Genomic DNA, 27050 nt, shown 5'->3' with positions numbered 1-27050 from the left:
ACTATGATTATGAGATTTGACAGATGGATGTTAAAATTGTTTTTCTCAATGGATACATTGAAGAAAACATTTTCATGGAATAACCTAGGGGTTTTGAATCCCAAGATGGTTCCAAGGTCTGCAAGCTAAAGCAATCCATTTATGGGTTAAAACAAGCTTCGAGGAGTTGGAACATCCATTTTGATGAAGCCATTAAATCATTTGGTTTTATAAAAAATGAGTATGAGCCATATGTATATAAGAAGGTTAGTGACAGTGCTATCACTTTCTTTGTCTTATATGTGGATGACATACTATTGATGGGTAATGACACAGGTATGTTGACAACTATAAAGGTATGGCTGTCAAATACATTCTCCATGAAAGACTTAGGTGAGGCAACCTATATTCTTAGGATTCGCATTTATAGAGATAGAGCGAAAAGAATAGTTGGTTTATCCCAAATTCTATACTTGGAAAAGTTGTTAAAGAGGTTTAACATGCTTAATTCTAAGAGAGAATTGTTACCAGTTAGACATGGTATCTATCTTTTTAAAGAGATGTCTCGAAAGACACCTAAAGAAAGAGATAAAATGGCCAGGATTCCATATGCTTCGGCTATTAGAAGTTTAATGTATGCAATGTTGTGTACTAGGCCGGATATCGCATATGTTGTTAGTTTGACTAGCAGGTATCAATCCAATCCAGGTTTGGAACACTAGATAGCTGTCAAGAATATTCTTAAGTACTTGAGAATAACTAAGAATTTATTCTTGATATATGGAGGTGGAGACTTGCAATTGGATGGTGATACTGATTCTGATTTCCAATCAGATATTGATGATAGAAAGTCTACCTCTGGATATGTGTTCATTTGTAATGGAGGTGCAGTCAGTTGGAAAAGTTCCAAACAGAGTGCGACTGTAGATTCCACTACCGAGGCTGAGTATATTGCTGTATCATATGCTATAAAGGAAGCTATTTGGATAAAGAAATTCATGACAGAACTTGCAGTAGTTCCTTGCATTGAGTCAGCAGTTCCACTACACTATGACAACAATGGAGCAGTCATACAGGCTAAGGAACCAAGGTTTCACCAAAAATCCAAACACATAGAAAGGCGCTACCACATTATCAGAGAAATAGTTGGGCGAGGCGATGTAGCCATGCAGAAAATAGCATCAGCTGAAAATCCAGCTGATCCATTCACTAAGCCTATGTCACAGACTTAGCTAGACCGACATCTTGAGAAGATGGGTCTAAGATATTGTAATGAATGGCTCTAGTGCTAGTGGGAGATTGTTAGTAGTATGCCCTAGAGCATATCATTTAGTATGTATCTTATACATATTTTTATTAATAAAAGGCATTTCCACTTTTCCACTTACATAAGATATTTATATGTAATAGAGAAGGTCCATTGATATTTTATTGGAAATTCTATTCTTAAGTTGTTAAGAATATGAGTGACAGTATCTCTTGTTAGTAGTATGCCCTAGAGCATATCATTTAGTATGTATCTTGTACATATTTTTATTAATAAAAGGCATTTCCCCTTTTCCATTTACATAAGATATTTATGTGTAATAGAAAAGGTCCATTGATATTTTTTCAGAAATTCTATTTTTAAGTTGTTAAGAATAAGAGTGACAGTATTTCTAGTACAAAGTATCATAAATAAGTTCACAATCGAGGACACTTCATAATAAGGATATGACTTATCCAGAAAGATTGTATTCATGTTTGTTCTAAAGTTATTTATATGAGATATAAATAAGGTAGAATGGTGAGTCTCATGCCATATGACAAACATGATAGGCACTTATACATGATAAGTAGGCCGAACCAGTGACACTTATGACGAGCACATGGAGTTTACTCTTGTCAATGCGTTGTTATAAATCATATCAGTGCATATAATCTTTAGACCTGAGATAGCACAGTTATCTTATATATAGGTGGTTTGAGTTTGATACTGCTTTCATACTTGTACTGTGTATAGGTAAATGGGCATGTGTTGGCTCCTACTTGTTATATATGGAGGTAGGTGTTGATCAAGATAGAATCTGTTCCTCTAAGTAAATAGAGATAAAATCCTATGTTCATTTAATTGTTCTTGATGTTTCAAGTTTCTAGCCAGGACAGATAGATTTATTTAGAATTGAGTTTCTGATGAGAAAATCTTTTTAATCAAGAACTGGAATTAAAAGAGAACATAATATTCATAGCAAATGGAGTTTGACATAAACCATGACTCCAGCTTGAGTTGGGATTTTGTAACAGAGAGATTCCAGTGTATGGTAACATATGATTATAGGTTCATTTAAGGTAAACCTTATTACTAATTAGGTGGCCATGGCATGCTATGCTAGGTGTTAACCTTAGTTTATGAGGTACATAAAATGATTTAGAGAAATCATTTATGGTAGGAAAGAGTTCTGATGATATTAAGAGTTAATATCATGTCTCATTGCCAATTAGTGATGAGCCTAGTAAGTCACACACATACACAAGTTATCACCTAATTAAATATGATTTAATTAATTAATTAAAGAGTTTAATTGATTAATTAAATAGGTTTGGTTTGCAATGAGATTGCAAAGTCCCTAGCATGACTTGAAACCAAATATAGAATATTGGATGTATAGTATGAGTTAAATTTATATTTAAAGTGTTTAAATATAAATTTAATTAATGAGAAATTAAAAAATAGAGATTAATTAATTAATTTATATTTGATATAAATTGATTAGAAGAAGAGAAATAATTATTTTGGATTGAGAACTCAAAATTAAGTCACAGGGGCATTTTGGTCATTTCACAGGGTGACGCGTGGCACCATGAGATGGTGACACACGGGATTACACATAAGCTTGCCAAATGTTTTTTAATCATTTAAGGTGATTAAATTAAGATTAAATATAGGTTTGACACTTGGCACAATGTGTTGGGTCACTTAAACATAGAGCTAATCAAAGGGTAACATGTGGCAAGGGTTTAATGTGTTAACCTAGCTATATAAGTGATGTTATGAAGAGAAAATAAAAAAGCCAGCAGCTATTCTTCTTTGTGCCGCCACATTGAAGCCTCCCATTCTCTCTTCATCTTCTTCTCTCATCAATCCAAGAGATTAGCAAACAATCTCTTGAATTAAGAACACCAGAAATTGTTTCAAGTATCCTGTTTACATCTCTAATCTCTTAAAAGGCAGAATTTGAATTTCTAATTAATAGAAAAAGCTTTAGAAGTTGTTCAAGGGCTGCCATAGGTGTTCTTGGTGTGGAAAAGCTAGAGGGCAACATTTGGTGTCCTGAAGACGAATCTCAAAGGCGCAAATATGCTATAGTGTATCAAGAGGTTAGTGTAATCGTTCTTGATTTAATTTAGGGTTCTAAAATTAATCAGATTAATTTTAAAATCTTAAATGGCAAATACAGATCCAAAAACCTATTAAAAGAGTTTTAATATGTTGTTTATCATTGAAATCAAATAGATAAAAATAAATATTGAATGATGCATGTGACCCTAGGTGAAAATTTTTGAATTCATTGTTTTTCATGCTTTCGTTCCTTCAATTGCTATCAGAGCCACTATATTTGCCATTTGGATTGTTGATTATATGATTTAATTGTGTGTTTTGATCATGAGATGATTTATCCATTGCTGATTGCAATGGAGGTGTGGCGGCATGCTTGAAAAACACCATCATTGATGCGCATGGTTTGGCTTCCATGGGTGGTTCAAGGTTTGGCTTTTAATTCTGCAATTATTGTATGATCTAAGGCCTATTCTTTGACTAATTAAAGTGTTTAATTAGTAGTTTTAATCACACAATGAAATTATGATTCAAATCAGAATTTTAAAAATTATTTGAATGTGATTCAAATCTAAATTTTAAAAGTTGTTTGAATGTGATTCCAATCTGAATTTTTAAAGTTGTTTGAATCATATTTAAATTTGATTTTTTAAAGTTGTTTGAATAATATTTAGATCTGATTTTTTAAAAAATGTTTGAATGTGATTCAAATCTGAATTTTCAAGAAATGTTTGAATGCGATTCAAATCTGAATTTTTAAGGTTGTTTGAATGTGATTCAAATCTGATTTTTTAAATTTGTTTGAATGAGATTCAAATATGAATTTTTAAATTTACTTGAATCATATTCAAATCTGGATTTTTAAGTTGAATATGAGATATTAAATTTAATTTAAGTATGTATGTTTTATTTAATTGTTAAATAGTGATATGCATGATGGATGATCTTGGACTATAAAAGACCAATGTGATTGGATTTATTCCTTTTATGTTTCTTTGGGATTGTAAATTAATTAATTTATTTTAATTTATTTTGGGCATGTATTATTAAGTTTGTAATAATTTTTTGGGTTGTAATTTCATTTATTTAAATTCTTGTAAATTTGCCTTGGTATGCCAAGGATTACTATGTAATATTGAATTACAAGAAGTTCAAGGAGGTCAAGAGCATTGGTGGGACCAGTGGGAGGAATTCAAGATCAAGTGTTGATTATGTACTCCTTCAGCAACTCTTGTAAAATGAATGAATGAAATGCACCTAGGAATGCCCTGATTCAATTTTTGGTGGCTCAGAATTGAATCCCTTAGAAAGTCCGTGATCATACCATGTTTACTGCTTATCCATGATTGCATGAGATGTATAGGAATGTATGCAATTATATGATATATGCATGCTAAATGGATAATGTGCAAAGTGAGACCTAAATAGTAATTAGGATGACCATAAAATCTTACAAACAAATGATTAAGTTAGAAATTCTATAATTAAAGTAATTATAACATAGGTCCTCCATTAGCGCAATTATTTTAAGAAATTTTAAATAGTTGCATAAGATGCAATTAATTTAAGAGATTTTCTTAAGAATAATTGTTAAGCATGAGATGTAGTAAATATGTAAATGGTTTGGTGCCCAATATTGGATATACCTGAGGACATTAAAATTATTTGCATAATTACTAGCTCAATGGGATCAACTTAACTAATGCAAGATAAGTCAATAATGGATGTACCTGAGATTTTGAGCATTAAGGGCGAAGTAAAGGATTGAACCTCACATGAGATGTGATGGGCAAGGAGTTGCTCACTTATAGTTTATTGTAATTCCAATAATGGATGTGCCTGAGGATGATCAATAGAATTATAAGAATTCAATCACCCACTAGAAATCCATCCAACTAGGATTTTCGTTTTCTAATTTGGAAGTGTAGGATTCGCTAAGTTAGTGGAAGGACCAATTTGATTAAAAGACCATAATCATTTTGGTTAATTACATGATACATTTACTAATTAATCTGGTTATTTTCTGCAGTTAATTTTCTGATAATAATGAGCACAGAACAACCACCACCATCCAATATCCTTGTAAGCATACTTGATCGCAATAGGTTGACAGGACCTAATCTCTCTGATTGGCTAAGAAATTTGAAACTTGTCCTGAACCTTGAACATATAAGATATGTTCTAGATTCAAATGTTCCTGGTCCCTTACTTCCAGAGGCCACTCAAGAGGAACATGAAACTTTGGACAAGTGGAAGGAGCATGATATGAGAGCTAAGTGTTACATGCTTGCTTCCATGAGTAATGAGTTACAGAAGCAGCATGAGAACATGCGGAGTGCGAGTGAGATCTATTAGTAGTATGCCCTAGAGCATATCATTTAGTATGTATCTTGTACATGTTTTTATTAATAAAAGGCATTTTCACTTTTCCGTTTACATAATATATTTATGTGTAATAGAAAAAGTCCATTGAAATTTTGTTAGAAATATTATTCTTAAGTTGTTAAGAATATGAGTGACAATATTTCTAGCACAAAGTATCATAAATAGGTTCACAATCGAGGATACTTCATAATAAGGACATGACTTATCCAGAAAGATTGTATTCATGTTTGTTACCAAGTTATTTATATGAGATATAAATAAGAAGGAATGGTGAGTCTCATGCCATATGACAAACATGATAGGCACTTATAAATGATAAGTAGGCCAAACCAGTGACACTTATGACAAGCACATGGAGTTTACTCTTGTCAATGTTTTGTCATAAATCATATCAGTGCATATAATCTTTAGACCTGAGATAGCACAGTTATATTTTATATAGGTAGTTTGAGTTTGATACTGCTTTCATACTTGTAGTGTGTATGGGTATATGGGCATCTGTTGGCTCCTACTAGTTATATATGGAGGTAGGTGTTGATCAAGATGGAATTTGTTCCTCTAAGTAAATAGAGATAAAATCCTATGTTCATTTAATTGTTCTTGATGTTTCAAGTTCCTGGCCAGGACAGATAGATTTATTCAGAAAAGAGTTTATGATGAGAAAATCTTTTTAATCAAGAACTGGAATTAAAAGAGAACATAATATTCATAGCAAATGCAGTTTGACATAAACCATGACTCTAGCTTGAGTTGGGATTTTGTAACAGAGAGATTCTAGTGCATGGTAACATATGATTATAGGTTCGTTTAAGGTAAAACTTATTACTAATTGGGTGGCCATGGCATGCTATGCTAGGTGTTAACCATGGTCTATGAGGTTCATAAAATGATTTAGAGAAATTATTTATGGTAAAAAAGAGTTCTGATGATATTAAGAGTTGATATCATGTCTCATTGCCAATTAGTGATGAGCCTAGTAAGTCACACACATACACAAGTTATCACCTATTTAAATATGATTTAATTAATTAATTAAAGAGTTTAATTGATTAATTAAATAGGTTTGGTTTGTAATTAAATTGCAAAGTCCCTAGCATGACTTGAAACCAAATCTAGATTATTGGATATATAGTATAAGTTAAATTTATATTTAAAGTGTTTAAATGTGAATTTAATTAATGAGAAATTAATTAATAGAGATTAATTAATTAATTTATATTTGATATAAATTAGAAGAAGAAAAATAATTATTTTGGGTTGAGAACTCAAAATTAAGACATAAGGGCATTTTGGTCATTTCACAATGTGACAAGTGGCACCATGAGATGGTGACACGTGGCACCATGAGATGGTGACACATGAGATTACACATAAGCTTGACAAATGTTTTTTAATCATGTAAGATGATTAAAATCAAGATTACACAGGTTTGACACTTGGCACAATGTGATTGGGTCACTTAAACCTAAAGCTAATCAAAGGGTGACATGTGGCAACGGTTTAATGTGTTAACCTAGCTATATAAGTGTTGTTATGAAAAAGAAAAACAACCAGCAGCCACTCCTCTCCTTTGTCATGCCATTTTGAGGCTCTCCATCTATTCTTCTTCTTCTCTCATCAATTCAAAGAGATTAGCCATCAATCTCTTGAATTAAGAACACTAGAAATTGTTTCTAGTATCTTGTTTACATCTCTAATCTCTTAAAAGGCAGAACTTATATTTCTAATTAATAGAAAAAGCTTTAGAAGCTGTTCAAGGGCTGCCATAGGTGTTCTTGGTGTGGACAAGCTAGAGGGACAACATTTGGTGTCCTGAAGACAAATCTCAAAGGCGCAGACACGCTGCAGTGCATCAAGAGGTTAGTGTAATTGTTCTTAATTTAATCTAGGGTTCTAAAATTAATCAGATTAATTTTAAAATCTTAAATGGCAAATACAGATCCAAAAACATATTAAAAGAGTTTTAATATGTTGTTTATCATTGAAATCAAATAGATAAAAATAAATCTTGCATGATACATGTGACCCTAAGTGAAAATTTTTGAATTCAATGGTCTAAACTTGTGTTTTTCACGCTTCCGTTCTTTCAATTGGTATCAAAGCCACTATATTTGCCATTTAGATTGATGTTTATATGATTTAATTGTGTGTTTGATCATGAGATCAAAAGTTCATTGCTGGTTGCAAAGCCAAGGTGGCGGCATAAATGATGAACACCATGGTGCACATGGTTGATGCACTACAATGGTGTGCAAAGGTAAATGGATGGTGAATGTTCAATTGTTGTATGATCTAAGATCCATTTTATGTCTAATTAAATTGTTTATTAGAATTTTTATCACACAATTAAATTATGATTCAAATCTAAATTTTAAAAGTTGTTTGAATGTGATTCAAATCTGAATTTTTAAAGTTGTTTGAATCATATTTAAATCTAATTTTTTAAAATTGATTGAATAAAATTCAGATATGATTTTTTAAAAAATGTTTGAATGTGATTCAAATCTGATTTTTTAAAAAATGTTTGAATGTGATTCAAATCTGATTTTTTAAAAAATGTTTGAATGTGATTCAAATCTGAATTTTTAAAGTTGTTTGAATGTGATTCAAATCTGAATTTTTAAATTTGTTTGAATGAGATTCAAATCTGAATTTTTAAATTTATTTGAATCATATTCAAATCTAGATTTGTAAGTTGAATACGAGATATTCAATTTAATTTAAGTATGTATGTTTTATTTAATTGTTAAATAGTGATATGCATGATGGATGATCATGGACTATAAAAGACCAATGTGATTAGATTTATTTCTTTTATGTTTCTTTGGGATTGTAAATTAATTAATTTATTTTAATTTATTTTGGGCGTGTATTATTAAGTTTGTAATAATTTTTGGGTTGTAATTTCATTTATTTAAGTTCTTGTAAATTCGCCTTGGTATGCTAAGGATTACTATGTAATATTGGATTGCAAGAAGTTCAAGGAGGTCAAGAGCATTGGTGGGACCAGTGGGAGGAATTCAAGATCAAGTGTTGATTATGTACTCCTTCAGCAACTCTTGTAAAATGAATGAATGAAATGCACCTAGGAATGCCCTGATTCAATTCTTGGTGGCTTAAAATTAAATCCCTTAGAAAGTCCATGATCATACCATATTTACTGCTTATCCATGAATGCATGAGATGTATGGGAATGTATGCAATTATATGATATATGCATGCTAAATGGATAATGTGCAAAGTGAGACCTTAATAGTAATTAGAATGACCATAAAATCTTCCAAACAAATGATTAAGTTGGAAATGCTATAATTAAAGTAATTATAACATAGGCCTTCCATTAGGGCAACTATTTTAAGAAATTTTAAATAGTTGCATAAGATGCAATTAATTTAAGAGACTTTATTAAGAATAATTGTTAAGCATGAGATGTTGTAAATATGTAAATAGTTTGGTGGCCAATATTGGATGTACCTGAGGACATTAAAATTATTTGCATAATTACTGGCTCAATGGGATCAACTTAACTAATGCCAGATAAGTCAATAATGGATGTACCTGAGATTTTGAGCATTAGGGGCTAGGTAAAGGATTGAACCTCACATGAGATGTGATGGGCAAGGAGTTGCTCACTTATAGTTTATTGTAATTCCAATAATGGATGTACCTGAGGATGATCAATAGAATTATAAGAATTTAATCACCCACTAGAAATCCATCTAACTAGGATTTCCGTTCTCTACTTTGGAGGTGTAGGATTCGCTAAGTTAGTGGGAGGACCAATTTGATTAAAAGACCATAATCATTTTGGTTAATTACATGATATTTTTACTAATTAATCTGGTTATTTTCTGCAGTTAATTTTCTGATAAAAATGAGCATAGAACAACCACCACCATCCAATATCCTTGCAAGCATACTTGATCGCAATAGGTTGACAGGACCTAATCTGTCTGATTGGCTAAGAAAGTTGAAACTTGTCCTGAACCTTGAACATATAGGATATGTTCTAGATTCAAATGTTCCTAGTCCCTTACCTCCAGAGGCCACACAAGAGGAACTTGAAACTTTGGATAAGTGGAAGGAGCATGATATGAGAGCTAAGTGTTACATGCTTGCTTCCATGAGTAATGAGTTACAAAAGCAGCATGATAACATGTTGAGTGTGAGTGAGATCCTCCTTCACCTACAAGAGTTGAATGGTGAGCACAGCAGGAATGCTAGGTATGAGATATCTAGACAGCTATTCCGTATGAGGATGTCTGAGGGACAGAATATTGGGGATCATGTCCACAAGATGATTCGCCTGATTGAGCAGTTGGAACATCTTGACTTCAACATGGATTTCCAACTACAGACTGATTTGATCCTTTAGTCCCTTCTTGAGTCTTTTGGGAATTTTGTGACAAATTTTCATATGACTAAACAGGAATGCACCTTAGCTGGTTTACTCAACATGCTAGTTATTGCCCAAAAGAATATGTCGGGCAATAAAGGAAAAGAGGTAGCTTTGATTGCATCTTCTTTTGCTAGAAAGTCCAACAAGTAGAAGAGCATTAAGAAAAAGAAACCTCAGATTTTTGGTCCTTCCAAGAAAATAGCTAAACAGAAAAGGAAGACTAAAGCTGATGGAGGCAAAGGAAAGTGTTTCCACTGCCAAAAGGATGGGCACTGGAAAAGGAACTGCCCAGAGTATCTTGCTTCTCTGAAGGACAAGAAGGATACACCTTCAGAAGGTATGTCCATATCTTGTTATTTAGATTCTGATGATACTCATAGTTCATCTACAGCTTGGGTTTTAGATACTGGTGCCAGTTCTCACACTTCTAATGATATGCAGGAACTAGCAAATAGTAGCAGCTTGCATTCTCAAGATATTAGAGTCTGGATTGGTAATGGCTCAACTGTTGAAGCTTTAGCCATAGGATCTAAATCTTTTTACATGTTTAGACATGTTTTGTGTTTGGATAATATTTTATATGTACCTGATGCTTTTAAGAATATCATTTCTATATCTAGTTTGACTAGAAATGGCTATGAATTTCAGTTCACAGATGATGTTTGCAATATTTATTTTGGAAATAAATATGTTGGTTCGAGTTATATGAATGATGGTCTTTATTATTTGCATAATAATAACAAACACAAATTGAATGCAAGTGATCTAAAAGAATGCAATGCCATGGTGAAAACCAAATCAAGTTCAAAATATATTTGACACTTAAGGTTATGTCATGTTGCAGAAGATAGGATTGCAAAACTGGAGAAAATGGGGATTCTATCCTTATTGGGCTCTGAGCCTACTCCAACTTGTGAATCTTGCCTTCAGGGCAAAATGACTAGATCACCCTTTGTTGGACAAGGGCAAAGAGCTGAAAATATTTTTGAGTTAATACATAGTGATGTATGTGGTCCATTTAAAAAAATGGCTAGAGGGGGCTTTCATTATTTTATTACCTTTACTGATGATAAATCAAGATTTGGGTATTTGTATTTGATGAAATACAAACATGAATCCTTTGAAAAGTTTAAAGAATTTAAATCTGAAGTAGAAAATCAAATAGGAAAGAGTATTGAAGCTCTTCGATCAGATCGTGGAGGTGAATATTTGAGTACTGAATTTGATGAATACTTGAGAGAGCATGGCATTGTTTCTCAGCTGACTCCACTAGGAACGCCACAGCTGAATGGTGTATATGAAAGGAGAAATCGTACCCTATTGGATATGGTACGTAGTATGATGAGCTATATTGATATGCCAATCTTCTTTTAGGGATTTGCATTAGAATCAGCTTTATATATTCTGGATAGGATTCCATCAAAATTAGTTTCTTCCACACCTTATGAGATATGGCATGGAAGAAAACCAAGTCTTAAGCATGTTAAGATTTGGGGTTGTCCAGCTTATAGCAAAAAGCTGAACACTGATAAATTGGAGACCAGATCAGAAAAAGGTCGATTTGTTGGATATCCAAAAGATAGTTTTGGATATTATTTTTATTTGCCTACTTCACAAAAGGTTGTGATAAGTAGAGATGCCACATTTCTTGAACAACAATTTGTTTAAGAAGGAGGCAAAGGAAGGCAAATAGAGTTAGAATTGGAGAATTCTGACCAACCAACAGATCAGATGGATATAGTTCCACCTAGTCAACCTACCCGTTGATGAAACGTCTACAGCTGTTCCTCGTAGAACAACCAGGGTATCTCACCCACCAGTGAGATATGGTTTTCTTCATGAAGAAGAACAAGAGTTGTCTACTCATGAAGAAGTAGATCATGGAGATGATCCATGTAACACCCCTAAGTTCGGTAGTGCGTTCTACTGTTCCGGTGACCAGTGTTGTCCGGACAGCTAGGATGCCTAGAACTACACTTCGTTATGAGTGAGGAGACATAAAATAATGAAATACAAGAAAAGAAAATACAAGAAAAACAAAGGAAAAATAATAGCAAAGAAAGGTAATCAAGTTAAGCGAGCTGGGAAACCTAACGATGGGTGACCGCACCGGGAAGTCACGGCGTGGACCGTTGACTAGCCCTGGACTGTGGGAAACCCTGGAAAACATTTTTAGGACTTAAATAGACCCTTATTGAAGAATAAATATCATTAGAAAGATCAAAGAAAAATTAAATAATTAGTACAAAGAAAAGTGAGAAATCGAAAAACAGACAAAACCCGGTGTTACCGAAAAATCGGGAATGCAACCTGAACAGGGGCATTATGGTCATTTGACACCCCAAATTGTCTTTTGACCTAAATTTCCATTAAAAATAAATAATATTACACTTAGAAAATGAAATGAAAAATTAAATTGGTGGTACCTAAGGTAAATAATAAAAATTAAAAGTTAAATGTGGAATAAGTAGGAATTTAACATATTATATGATTTAAAATTGTGAGTGGGTCACTAAGGGATTAAAATAAAACAAAGAGGGGCAGCTGTAACTCCACTAAACCAGCAGAAACTTCATCTTCCCCAAGGTTCCTCATCCATGCCGAAATGAAGAGGTGAAGAACCCTCCATGGCCGTTTTCATCAAGCTCTCCTAACTCCTCCATTTCAACTCCATTCACTTAGGTTCCTTCATGAAAAATTTTCTACACATCACAAGGAAGAGTTTGATACCAAATATGAGAAGTTTAATCAAGGTTTAACAAGTTCCAACTATAAGGTAAGTTAGCATTTTTAAAGATAGCTTTGTTAAACTTTGTGTGCATGTTATGGGTGTTGAATTTGTGAAGAAAATTTTTAAGTTTGAAGAGTTATTGAGATGTTCATTTTGGACAGCCATGGAGTCATGTAATTGATGAAATAATTGTGCATATATTTGATGAGAAATGTTGTTGGTTATGATGATTTAATATCCTAATAAATTACTTCATATGTATATAGTGATTTTTGCACTTGGATGGAAATTGATGAATTGTGGGATACTTTGGTGTTGAGGAAATTTTCGGTAGCCTTGAGATTCTTGGATAAATGTATATGTTCATGAAGGTATTGGCAGAATATTGACCTTGAGAATTGATGGATATGTGTAAAGATTGATTGTGTAAAGTGTATGTAAGAATTAGTGATGTTTAGGTGTGTATGTGATTGTATTTAGACTTTGTAAATGTGAGCTTTAATTGGTGTATTAAGGATGTTTGTAATCTGCCCAAAGTGATGTTAATGTAAAGTGGGATATGGTTTTGGTAATGAACCAAAACAGAAATGGTAAGGGAAGTGAACATATAGTAAGGTACATGTGTAATTGCTGTGTGTTTAAACATGGTAGTTAAGGGCAGTATGCATTTTTGTCAATAACTTTAGATGTGTAACCTCAATTGGTATGGGACCAATTGGAGGTGAAACTAGGCACAAAATGTGCCAACTTTCATTAAGAAAGCATACCAAAATTCTGCTTGCAAGGTGATATGAAAAATGACCAATTCGGTTTAAGTGCAATTGAGACCTAAAAACTGACCAATTGGGCAGCAGTTAGTGTTTAGGCCATAACTCACTCAAAACAGGTCCAATTGACCTGAAATTTTAACCATGAATAGTTAAGGCCCATACCTACAATTCTTATGAAGACACCAAATCCCAGAAATGACCAGAAGTAAGTAAAAAAGCTTGCACAAGTTCGGGTCCAAAAACTGGCCGAACCAAAGTTGACCAAATTGACCTAAAATTGACCTAATTTGATGCCATTTGACCAGCAATAGTGTAATGACCATAACTTGGTCTACTTAACTCGGATTGACCAGAAATTTTGCCCCGCGTGCAATAAGACATAGATCTACAAGTTTGTAGTTTTGACCAAAACCCGAAAATCAAGGGAACTAGGTCGTCTGGCTAGGTCAAACTAGTATCCCGGAATCCAGCAAGTTGCATTAAAATGCAATAAACAAGGAAATAAGTTTGGTAAAATGTACCAACCCTAAAACCCTATCGAATGTGACATATTAAGGACACCAAAACCTAATTTACCTTAAACGCATCGAGGGTCGGTATATTAGGTAATTGAGCAAATAATAGCCTTCAGTGAATTACTTATCGAACATTATCGTTAGAGACAGTTTAATTTAGTACTGAAACACTTCAAATTGTGTTTCTCAGTTACCAAAGACTCAGGAAAAGGGAAGGAAACACTGAGTCCAGACTAGGAGACAATTATCAAAGGTTTGTGCACAACTAGTTTTCAACTGATTTTACTCTGAATAAGATTTCATATGATTAATTGTATGTTATTGATTTAAATTGTGTTTGTGCACTGTGAGATTTCTTTTGAATTTTTCAATTGAAATGAATTATGACTATTTGTACATTATTGTTTTAAATTGTGGAAATGTGTTTGAATGGATATTTATTGCTTGAAAAGCATTGTAAATGATTTGATGGATACTATTGATTGAAAAGCACTGTAAATGGTTTTTGTGGAAATTAAAGATAATTATGAATTGTGTTGCCATTTTGTGAATGAAATTATAAATTTGGAAATTTATTGGATTCTCACGAATCATTTGAATAAAATGTTTGGAATTGATTTTGTGTTCACACTTAGCATGACAGTATCATATCATTCCTTCTCCTTTTATGGGGTTGTGATCGTTTATTTTCCTTCTCCATTTATGGAGTCGTGATCGTTTATTTTTCTCCCTCTCTGGTTTACCAGTTGAGGTGATCGGATGAGTACTCATTATATAGCTAGCTCCCTTCCTCATTGATTTCGATTAGTGGGGTTGTGATTGCTTTGTCGTGGTGTACAACGCGGCATTGATCGGAAATTTGTGTCATGGCTTAAGTTATGAATGAATTGGCAACACTGTATTCTTAACTTAGTCGACTAAATTGTGCTGTTATGTGATTTGATAATTTGTGAAATGAAGTTAAATTCTTATTGACATTTACTGTCTTTCGAATTTAACTATGTTTTGATTATTGAGATTTATTGTGAGATTGTGAAATGAATTTAAACTCTTATTGACATATACTGTCTTTTGAATTCAACCATGATCTGACTTACTGAAATTTATTGTGATATTGAGAAATGGAGTTTAAATTCTGGTTGACAATTATTGTCTTGAAATTAACTATGGTTTTAAGTATCCACTATTTATATGATTTATGAATTGTGATTTAAATTGTATTTGGTTAATGTTGTGCACTGTGAGACATTGTCTCGTGATAGCTTTATTCTTTATCGCGAGTAGACAGACAGAGCAGGCGAGACTAGGCTGCTAGTATCTCCAGCGAGAGACTACCGGGTATAATGAGTATACCAATATTTTGTATTTTGTAATGTAATGTATGTTCACTGTATATACATATTGTTGTTGGTTTTGAGCAGTTGTAAATAAAAAATTGTACATTGAAGTTGCAAAATAATTATGAGTTATTTTGGCTTGTAAAATTGTATTATATTTCCTTTATCTCAGTCTTTGAAAATTTACTATGGATTTGAGTTGAGAAAATGTTGGAGTTGAGATTTGGAAATATATTGAAGTTCTTTTTACAGGTTTTCTGAAGAATTGTTTTATCCAAAATACAGATGGCACTCTGCCAAAATTTTTACAGAAATTCCAAATAATCCAAATGTGTTAGTTCTATCACTTCAGTTCACAAAGTTTTTAACACCTGTAAATAGTGCTCACCACTGTGAAAGAAGTAAGAAAAGTTTTTAAAATCCCTTGTAGTGTATTTAGTGGATTATCAGTAGACGGAGTTGATAATTCATTAGGTATACTACGGGATCATGTTATGCCTTACAGAGGGGTAGGGTGTGACAATCCACTTACCTATGAAGAAGCTATATCAAATATAAACTCTTCAAAATGGATTGATGTTATGAAATCCGAGATTGATTCCATGTATAAGAATCAACTTTGGGATCTTGTTGACCCACCTGAAGGTATTGTACCTATAGGGAACAAATGGCTTTTCAAGCAGAAAATTGGTTCTGATGGAAAGGTAAAGACCTATAAGGCAAGGCTAGTAGCGAAAGGGTTTCGCCAAAAGGTAAGGAGTCGACTATGAGGAGACTTTCTCGCCTGTTTCCATGCTTAAATCAATTAGGATTTTATTAGCAATAGTTGCATACTATGATTATGAGATTTGGCAAATGGATGTCAAAACAACTTTTCTCAATGGATACATTGAAGAAAACATTTTCATGGAATAACCTAGGGGTTTTAAATCCCAAGATGGTTCCAAGGTATGCAACCTAAAGTGATCCATTTATGGGTTGAAACAAGCTTCGAGGAGTTGGAACATCCGTTTTGATGAAGCCATTAAATCCTTTGGTTTTATCAAAAATGAGGATGAGCCATGTGTATATAAGAAGGTTAGTGACAGTGCTATCACTTTCCTTGTCTTATATGTGGATGACATACAGTTGATGGGTAATGACACAGGTATGTTGACAACTATAAAGGTATGGTTATCAAATACATTCTCCATTAATGACTTAGGGGAGACAACCTATATTCTTGGGATTCACATCTATAGAGATAGAGCGAAAAGAATAATTGGTTTATCTCAAAGTCTATACTTGGAAAAGGTGTTAAAGAGGTTTAACATGCTTGACTCCAAGAGAGGATTGTTACCAGTGAGACATGGTATCCACCTTTCTAAAGAGATGTCTCCAAAGACACCTGAAGAAAGAGATAAGATGGCCAGGATTCCATATGCTTCGGCTATTAGAAGTTTAATATATGCAATGTTGTGTACTAGGCTGGATATCGCATATGCTGTTAGTTTAACTAGCAGGTATCAATCCAATCCAAGTTTGGAAAACTGGATAGCTATCAAGAATAACCTTAAGTATTTGAGAAGAACTAAGGATTTATTCTTGATATATGGAGGTGGAGACTTGCAATTGGATGGTTATACTGATTCTGATTTCCAATCAGATATCGATGATAGAAAGTCTACCTCTGGATATGTGTTCATTTTTAATGGAGGTGCAGTCAGTTGGAAGAGTTCCAAGCGAGCACGCATTGCAGATTCCACTACGTAGGTGAGTATATTCTTTGCATCGATCTTTGCAAAGGAAGTCGCTTGGATAAAGTAGTTCATGAAAGAACTTACAGTTGTTCCTTCCATTGAGTCAGCAGTTCCACTACCGTGACAACAATGGAGCAGCGATCCTCTGAGCTAAGGAACCAAGGTCTCACCAGAAATCCAAACACATAGAAAGGCGCTACCACATTATCAGAGAAATAGTTGGGGAGGCGATATAGCCATGCAGAAAATAGCATCAGCTGAAAATCCAGTTGATCCATTCACTAAGCCTATGTTACAGACTCAGTTAGACTAACATCTTGAGAAGATAGGTCTAAGATATTGTAATGAATGGCTCTAGTGCTAGTGGGACATTATTGGTAGTATGCCCTAGAGCATATCATTTAGTATGTATCTTGTACATATTTTATTAATAAAAGGCATTTCCACTTTTCCGTTTACATAATATATTTATGTGTAATAGAAAAGGTCCATTGATATTTTGTTAGAAATATTATTCTTAAGTTGTTAAGAATATGAGTGACAATATTTCTAGCACAAAGTATCATAAATAGGTTCACAATCGAGGATACTTCATAATGAGGACATGACTTATCCAGAAAGATTGTATTCATGTTTGTTACCAAGTTATTTATATGAGATATAAATAAGATGGAATGGTGAGTCTCATGCCATATGACAAACATGATAGGCACTTATGAATGATAAGTAGGCCGAACGAGTGACACTTATGACAAGCACATGGAGTTTACTCTTGTCAATGTTTTGTCATAAATCATATCAATGCATATAATCTTTAGACCTGAGATAGCACAGTTATCTTGTATGTAGGTAGTTTGAGTTTGATACTGCTTTCATACTTATATTGTGTGTGGGTATATGGGCATCTGTTGGCTCCTATTAGTTATATATGGAGGTAGGTGTTGATCAAGATGGAATCTGTTCCTCTAAGTAAATATTGATAAAATCCTATGTTCATTTAATTGTTCTTGATGTTTCAAGTTCCTGGCCAGGACAGATAGATTTATTCAAAAAAGAGTTTCTGATGAGAAAATCTTTTTAATCAAGAACATGAAATAAAAGAGAACATAATATTCATAGCAAATGGAGTTTGACATAAACCATGACTCCAGCTTTGTAACACCCCCATTTGTATAGCCTGGTACATTTCACTGTTCCGATGATCGGAGTCGGTCCAGAAAATTAAGGATATTAGAACCATACTTAAGACAACTAGAGAAGCCATAAACACAAATAATTAGTAATTGCCAATTGGTTAAGTATAAATAAGAAGAACATAACATAAGAAGTTAAACTAGTCGAGAGTCACAGCGATGGGTGACCTTCTCAGGAACGACTGCGAATTGATTTAAACTCAAATTTCAAACCGTAAAATGTGACGCCGTGGTCCTTAGAACATTACGAACACAGTGGAAAAAAGAAAATCACGACAAAGAATTGTTAAGTCAGTCAAATAATTAGGTCAGGGAGCTAGAAGAAACATTGAATTATTTGCAAACCAGGTTGAACCGTCGAGGGGCAATTTGGTCAATTGACCTTGAGAGCTGACTCCTGATCTAACTGTCAAATAAAATCAGAGAAAAAAAAATTTTGAAATCGAGAATTAAATTAAATAACTAATAGAAAAATAAAAAAACAAGAAGAGAAAATGAAAAGGGTGTAGGGAGATGACATCATGCATGACATCATGCATGATGCCATAAAGAATATAATTAATATATTTCATTATTTAGATATTTTGGTCTTCCATAAGATAAAATACATAAAAAGAAAAGAAAAGAAAAAAAAATATTGGTCTTCTTCCTTTCTCCCATGCAGCCCTTACTCTCCTTCTCATCTCCATGAATTTTCCTCCATTAAAGCTTGCACTCAAGCTTTGAAATCCTTACTAAACCTCAACTTCTCCCATAATTGCTTCATAAAAACTTGTTCTAGTCACTTGAAAAGGAGATTGATCATCAAAGAAAGAAGAAAAGAAGAGAGAAATTAGAGAATTCAAATTCAAGTGAGGTAAGCACACCAATTTGAAAGTTTGAGATTTAGTAGTTGTGTTTATAGCTTGAGTTACTTAGAAATAAACTTGAAATGAAATAAAAACATGTGTGGAGGACCAAACTAAATTTTGACCAGCAAGTGTATGGGAGTATATTTGTATGGTTTGATGGATTTGAAAGAGTTTATGGACCTCTATTAGTTAAATGATTATAGTTAGAAGCTTTGAAATTAGCTAAATGCAACAATTTAGTGTGGTTAGGGTTTGGACTTAGGGTTTAGAGACAAAAAATGTAAGGAAGTGGTAAATGATATTTTTGACCTAATATGAAGTGAAAAATGGTCATTTGTGACCAAATGAAGTGTGTTGGAATGGTTGGAGTTAAGGCCAAATTCGGATTGAGACCAAGTTACCTTTGAGGGACCAAAAATGAAATTTTACAAGTCCAATTGGTATGAGACCAATTGAGAATGAAAATAGATACTAAATGACACAATTTTCATTTCGGAAGCATGCCCAAAAAGCGACCAAAACTTAGTGAACAAATTGACCAAACTTGAAAAATCATAGTCTGTCCTGTACAAACTGACCAAATGAACAGTGTTGGTTCATTTGGTCATAACATGAGCTAGGTAGGTCTAAATGACCTGAAATTTTACCAGTGGTTAGATTAGATATATGCCTAAAACTTTCATGAAGAACACAAACCTAAATTATGCCATTAACTAAGTCATTTGGCCACCCCAAGTTGGTGACCCAAAACTGCCAGCACCAAAAATTGCCCAGAATTCTGGGTTGAGTCCAATCTGGCAGCCATGGTTCAAATGGCTATAACCTGAGCTAAAAAACTCCAATTGGAGTGATTCAAAAAGGACAATAAACTTAAGACAATAGGGAAAATTTTCTATGAAGAAAGTTTTGCCAAATTCCAACAGTAAAATGACCAATGCAACAGTGCAACCTAAGGCATCAAAACTAAAAATTTGCAATTTTGCCTAAAAGACTTAGAATTTGAATAAACAATCAAAACCAATAAATTTAATGACCAAAATGTGTTATGTGGGTGAAGTTGGAATTCCCATACCTATTAAGCCTTAGAAAGTCAACAATTTGACTTGAATAGTGTAGTGAATAGTAACCCGAAACACAAAAATTTCAAGAACGTCGAGTTTAGCACATTAGAGCTAGGTAAAAGTGAAGTTAAATTTATTTTTGGATTTATGCTATGTTATGGTACTGAAACACTGTGAAACTGTGTATTTCAGCTGAAAAAGACTTGGAAGGTCTGAGAGACTGAGTCAAGGCCTAGAGGCGACTCACGTCAGGTTTGTGCACAATAATTCTTGTTTAAATATTTTATTCTCAAAAATTTGACTTCTGTGATTAATTATGTATTGTGTTGCCATTTTATGATCGCAAATATGACTTTGGAAATTGATCAGATTTTTCACAAATTATTTGATTAAATTGTTTTGAATTGATTTTGTGTTCACACTTAGCATGATAGTGCCTTATTATTCCTCCTCCATTTATGGGGTGAGATCGATTATTTTTCCTCCCTCTCTGGTTTACCAGTTGAGCTGGTAGATCGGATGAGTGCTCATTAGCTAGCTAGCCACCTCCCTCATTGATTTCGAATAGTGGGGTTGTAGATTGCTTTGTCGTGGTGTACAACACAGCATTGATCGAAAATTTTGTGTCATGGCTTAAGTTGTGTATGACTTGGCAACACTGTGTTTATTAAATTGTTTGACTAAATTGTGTTATTATGAGTTTTGATAATTTGTGAAATGTGATTGAGAAATATTTAAATTGTGTTTTGTTAATGAATGATTTATGTATTGTATTTAAAATTTTTATTGTGTACCAATGAGTATTTTTATACTCAGCGATAGCTTATTTTGCTGTCGCAGATAAGAGCAAGGAGAAAGCAGCAGAGTGAGCTACTATTGAATTGAGGACTGCACTGATCTTTTTGTACGGGTATTATTTTATACCCTTATAGTTAATTTTGATGTAAATATTGTAATGTTTTATATATCAATGTAAAGTTGAGCAGTTATATAATAAATTATTGTAATATTATTTTTGGATTTCCTTCTGTAAATTAAGATTTGTATTTGTGAATTTCATATTATATGCACTGTGAATGGAATTATGAAATATTTTAAGTTGATAAATTTTTGGTTGAATTGTGGAATGATTTGAACTGTGTTGATTTGAGATTAATTGGAGGTTGGGAGTTGTAGAAAATTATTGGAAGTGTTTTTCTTAGGTATTTGAAGAACTGTTTTCTCAAAATATAGACGGCACTCCGCCGAAATTTTTATAAAATTTGCGAAAAAATAAAAATGGACAAAAATTTTTACTAGTTTATAAGCTTTGAATAAATGATTTTAATTCCCACCAAAATGCTCACCATTTCCAAAATGTAAGAAAATAGTTTAAAAATCCCTTGTAGTGTACTTAATGAATTATCAGTAGGCGAAGTTCGATAGTTCATTTGGTATTCTACGGGATCATGTTATACCTTACAGAGGGGTAAGGTGTGACATGTTTTAGTGGTATCAGAGCCTGGTTTTGCAATAAATTTTAACTATGCATGTGAATATTTCTTTGACAAGTACAACTGCTCAAGTGTCTTTAATTGATACATATAACATATTTACATCATGAATATGCACTAACGAAGGTCAACCTCCTTGTGTTTGATCTCAGGAAGTAGAAATTTTGGGAAAACAGAATGGAAGAAGGAGATCATTCTGTAGAACAATCTGTTGAGGCCGAGGTTCAAGGGGAAGCCCCAGCACTCCAGAACGTGAGTGGGTTAGCTACTCCAGCTCCTACTCCAGCACTGCAGTTCCCTGTTCAGTTTGCACCGCAGATGGCTGCGTTTTTCCAGTAAATGGTGGGAATGTGCCACCCCAAGCTCAGATGCAAGCACCTGTAGCACAACCACAGCCCTCAGCTCGGCAATATGAAAAATTGATGAAATTTGGGGCCACTGAGTTTAAGGGCACTGTGGATCCATTGGAGGCAGAACAGTGGTTGGAAAGAATGGAACGGGTTTTTAGAAAGCTGCAGTGTACTAAAAAATTAAAATTTGAATATTCAGTATCTCTTCTCCAAGGGGATGCATATGAATGGTGGAAGACCATCCCTCACAGCTTGGTAGAACCTTCAGTCCTTACTTGGTCAGACTTTTTGAGGGAGTTTCGACATAAGTGGATCCCCGATGCATATGTGAATATGAAGTTATAAGAATTCCTAAGTTTGAAATAAGGGGACAGAACCATAGCAGAATATGAGAGAGACTTTTCTCGACTGAGTCACTACGCTGGAAGTTTAGTCTCCACCCCCAGAGACAGATGTAAGAGGTTTGAGTCTGGGTTAAGGCCAAATCTGAGGATGCAAGTTGTGGGATTCAGACATCAAAATTTTTCTGAGTTGATTTCACAAGCCTTGGAACTGGCAAGGATAGAATCAGAAAGGGCAGTGAAGAAGGGTACACAAGAGAAAGAGAAAACTGAAAAGACTATTGGACAAGCACCTGAGAGTGGTTCAGGGAAGAGGAAACAGTCTGGAGGATCTAGCTCTCACAGATCTGGCATAGGCAGATTCTCTAGCCAAAGACCACCCCGGTCTGGTCAGCAGACTCAGCAGGCACCCCGAGGAGCTCTATCAGTATGGCAGTGTGAAACTTGTGGTAGAACACATGGTGGGGTTTGTTTCAAGGCCACCGGTGCATGTTTTAACTGTGGAGGGAGCAGACATTTTGCTAAGGATTGTACCAGTCCGCGCCGGTTTGGACCTTCTGCTACTTCTGAGGGATCAGCCCAAATCTCTACACCTAGAGGGTCACAGCCAGCTGGTAGAGGTAGAGGCAGAGGTAGGGTCCTAGTAACACTCCTAGGAGTCAAAGCACTGCTAACCAGCTAGTATTCAGTGGTGCACCAATCAGAGTATATACTATGCGTCATATAGAGGAGGCTGAAACATCAGATGTAGTAGCTGGTATTTTCTCCATCCTTGACCAAGATATACATGTGTTATTTGATCCTGGCTCCACACATTCGTATGTTAGTGCTAGTGTGATGTGTTCTACTGTTATCCAGTGTGTACCAATGGATTATGATGTGCTAGTAACTAGTCCATTAGGCCAGGAGGTCAGGGTAAATAAATTATATAGGGATTGTCCTTTGGTGATCCAAGGACATATTTTTCTGTCTGATTTAATTGAAATGCCCTTCAGAGATTATGACATTATCTTGGGCATGGATTGGTTAGCCAGGCATCATGCGATGATTGATTGTAGACTAAAAATAGTCACTTTTGGTCTTCCTCAGTATGGTGATGTAGTAATACATGGGGAGAGGTAGTTATTGCCTTCAAACATCATTTCAACTGCACTGGCCAGAAAAATGATTAGGAAAGGGTGTGAGGCGTACTTGGCACATGTGATAGACACCCTAGTGGATAGTCCAGCATTGAGGGATATCCCTACGGTATGTGATTTTCCAGATGTATTTCTTAATGAATTGCCAAGATTACCTCCAAAAAGAGAAGTGCAGTTTGAAATTGATGTTATGCCTGGTGTGGACCCAATCTCCATAACGCCATACAGAATGGCACCAGCAGAACTAAAAGAATTGAAAGTACAGTTGCAAGAGTTGCTTGACAAGGGCTTCATCCGCCCTAGTGTGTCACCTTGGGGAGCGCCAGTATTATTTGTAAAGAAGAAGGATGGTACTCTCCAGTTATGCATTGACTATCGGCAGTTGAATAAGGTGACAATAAAGAGTACATACCCATTGCCCTGCATTGATGACTTGTTTGATCAGTTGAGGGGTGCAACTGTGGTCTCCAAAAATGACCTGATATCAGGTTATTATCAGCTGAAAGTACAAGAGCAGAGTATTTCTAAAATTTCCTTTAGAACCCGCTATGGCCATTATGAGTTCATGGTTATGCCATTCGGGTTAACTAATGCTCCGGCTGCTTTTATGGATCTGATGAACACTATCTTCAGACTATACCTCGACCAGTTTGTTGTGGTATTTATCGATGATATATTAGTTTACTCGAGGAGTGCAGAAGAGCATGATAGACATCTGCAAATTGTACTACAAACTTTGAGGGAGAAACAGCTATATGCTAAATTATCGAAGTGTGAATTTTGGCTGAAGGAAATATCTTTCTTGGGGCATGTAGTATCATAAGAGGGCATCAAGATAGATCCAAGTAAGATTGAAGCTGTCCTTAATTGGAAGCCACCCAGAAATATCACAGAGATTCGCAGTTTTCTAGGGTTAACTAGATACTACCGTCGATTTGTGAAGGGATTCTCCATGTTGGCATCTCCATTGACCAAGCTGCTTAGGAAAGATGTGAAATTTCAGTGGTCGGATAAATGCCAACAGAGTTTTGATGAATTGAAGAGATGTTTGACTGAGGCTCCGGTCCTGACTTTACCTACACCAAGTAAAGAATATACAGTTTATAGTGATGCTTGTCACAATGGGTTAAGCTGTGTATTGATGCAAGATCGAAATGTCATTGCCTATGCATCACGCTTGCTAAAACCGTATGAGAGGAATTATCCGACACATGACTTGGAGCTTGCAGCTATTGTGTTTGCTCTTAAGATCTGGAGACATTTTTTGTATGGGGAGAAGTGCTACATCTACACAGATCATAAGAGTTTGAAGTATTTGGGTACTCAGAAGGAGTTCAACTTGAGACAGAGGAGATGGTTAGAGTTGATAAAAGACTATGATTGTCTGATAGACTATCAGCCAGGGAAAGCTAATATTGTGGCTGACGCCTTAAGTCGCAAGACTATGGCAAGTGTACGGGTTACTCCTTTGTCTATGGTACATGAGTTGAGATCATTACATGCCAGTTTAGAGATTAATGATGAGGGGCAGACAGCAGTTGCATGGCATGTACAGCCAGTATTGATTGATCATATTAGAATAGCTGCTTAGAATGATCAGAAGTATCAGAGACTATTGGAAGAAGTCCAGCAGGGCAAGAAACTAGAATTCTCAATAAGAGATGATGGTCTATTGCTACACCAGGGCAGAATGTGTGTTCCTAATGATGTTGATTTGAGGTAGCTCATTTTGAAAGAAGCACATGAGTCTTCTTTTGCTATGCACCCTAGTGGCACAAAAATGTATAGAGGGCTAAAGGAGCATTACTGGTGGATGGGTGTGAAAAGAGATGTGGCAGAGTTTGTTTCCAAATGCCTAACTTGTCAGCAAGTAGAGGCAGAGCATCAAGTACCCACTGGGTTGTTACATCCACTACTAGTGCCAGAATGGAAATGGGAAAGAATAACGATGGATTTTGTGATGGGACTTCCAAAGACACAGAAAAGTCATGATGCAGTATGGGTCATTGTTGACAGACTGACTAAGTCTGCTCATTTTCTGCTAGTCTGAATGGACTACAGTTTAGACAGATTGGCCAGGTTGTACATCGATGAGATTGTGAGACTTCATGGAGTGCCAGTATCCATTGTATCATACAGAGATCCTAGGTTCACTTCTAGATTCTGGGGTAGTCTTCAGAGAGCCCTAGGAACTAGATTGAACTTCAGTACTGCATTCCACCCACGCATGCATGGCCACCCGAGAGGGTAATTCAGATCTTGGAGGATATGCTACGGGCTTGTGTGATTGAATTTGAGGGCAGTTGGGATACACACTTGCCTTTGATTGAGTTTGCTTACAACAATAGCTACCAATCAAGCATTGGGATGCCTCCATATGAAGCTTTGTATGGCAGAAAATGTAGAACCCCGTTGTGTTGGGATGACGTGGGCGAAAGAAAGATGATTGTACCCGAAATTGTTCAACAAACTGAAGAGAAAATTAGAGTGATCAGAGATCGACTTAAGACTGCATCAGACCATCAGAAGTCCTACATTGATCTGAAGAGAAGGGATATTGAGTATGCAGTGGGTGAGAAAGTTTTCCTCAAGGTTTCTCCTTGGAAGAGAATTGTGAGATTCGGCAGAAAGGGGAAACTGAGTCCTCGCTTCATTGGGCCTTATGAGGTTCTGGAAAGAGTGGGTCCTTTGGCATATCGGTTGGCACTACCTCTAGAGTTGGAGAAGATACATAATGTCTTCCATTTGTCTATGTTGAGGAGGTATCGATCAGACCCATCTCATGTACTACCAGTGGAAGAAATTGAAGTGAATCCAAACCTCACATATGAGGAAGAACCCATAGAGATTCTGGCTTATGAGGTGAAGCAGCTATAGAATAAGCAGATACTGTTGGTAAAAGTGCTGTGGAACCATCATTCGGGCCAAGAGGCTACTTGGGAACGAGAGGAGGACATGAGGAGACAACACCCACAGTTGTTTAGAGATTGATACTAGGTAAAATTTCGAGACGAAATTTATTTAAGGGGGGGGGGGGGAGAATTGTAACACCCCTATTTGTATAGCCTGGTATATTTCACAGTTTCGGTGACCAGAGTTGGTCCGGACAATTAAGGAGATTAGAACCACACTTAAGACAACTAGAGAAGCCATAAACACAAATAACTAGTAATTGCCAATTGGTTAAGTATAAATAAGAAGTACAGAACATAAGAAGTTAAACGAGCCGAGAGTCACTGTGACACCCCTTACCCGACTACAGTGTAGCCGAGCAAGTTATGCCACTCAGTGTGCCGGAGCACTCTATTTTATCTTAATTCATTTTTATCATAGTTTTGAAAATAATTTGGGGTAGGTTTCTTCATGAAAGTTGTTTGTCTATGTCTTAACTTGTTGTTGTAAAAATTTCAGGTCAATTGACCAAATCTACAGTGAGTTATGGCCAAATGAA

Source organism: Hevea brasiliensis, chromosome 7 (genome assembly GCF_030052815.1).
Source record: "Hevea brasiliensis isolate MT/VB/25A 57/8 chromosome 7, ASM3005281v1, whole genome shotgun sequence".
Classification (NCBI taxonomy): domain Eukaryota; kingdom Viridiplantae; phylum Streptophyta; class Magnoliopsida; order Malpighiales; family Euphorbiaceae; genus Hevea; species Hevea brasiliensis.
Note: the sequence above shows the minus strand (reverse complement) of the source record.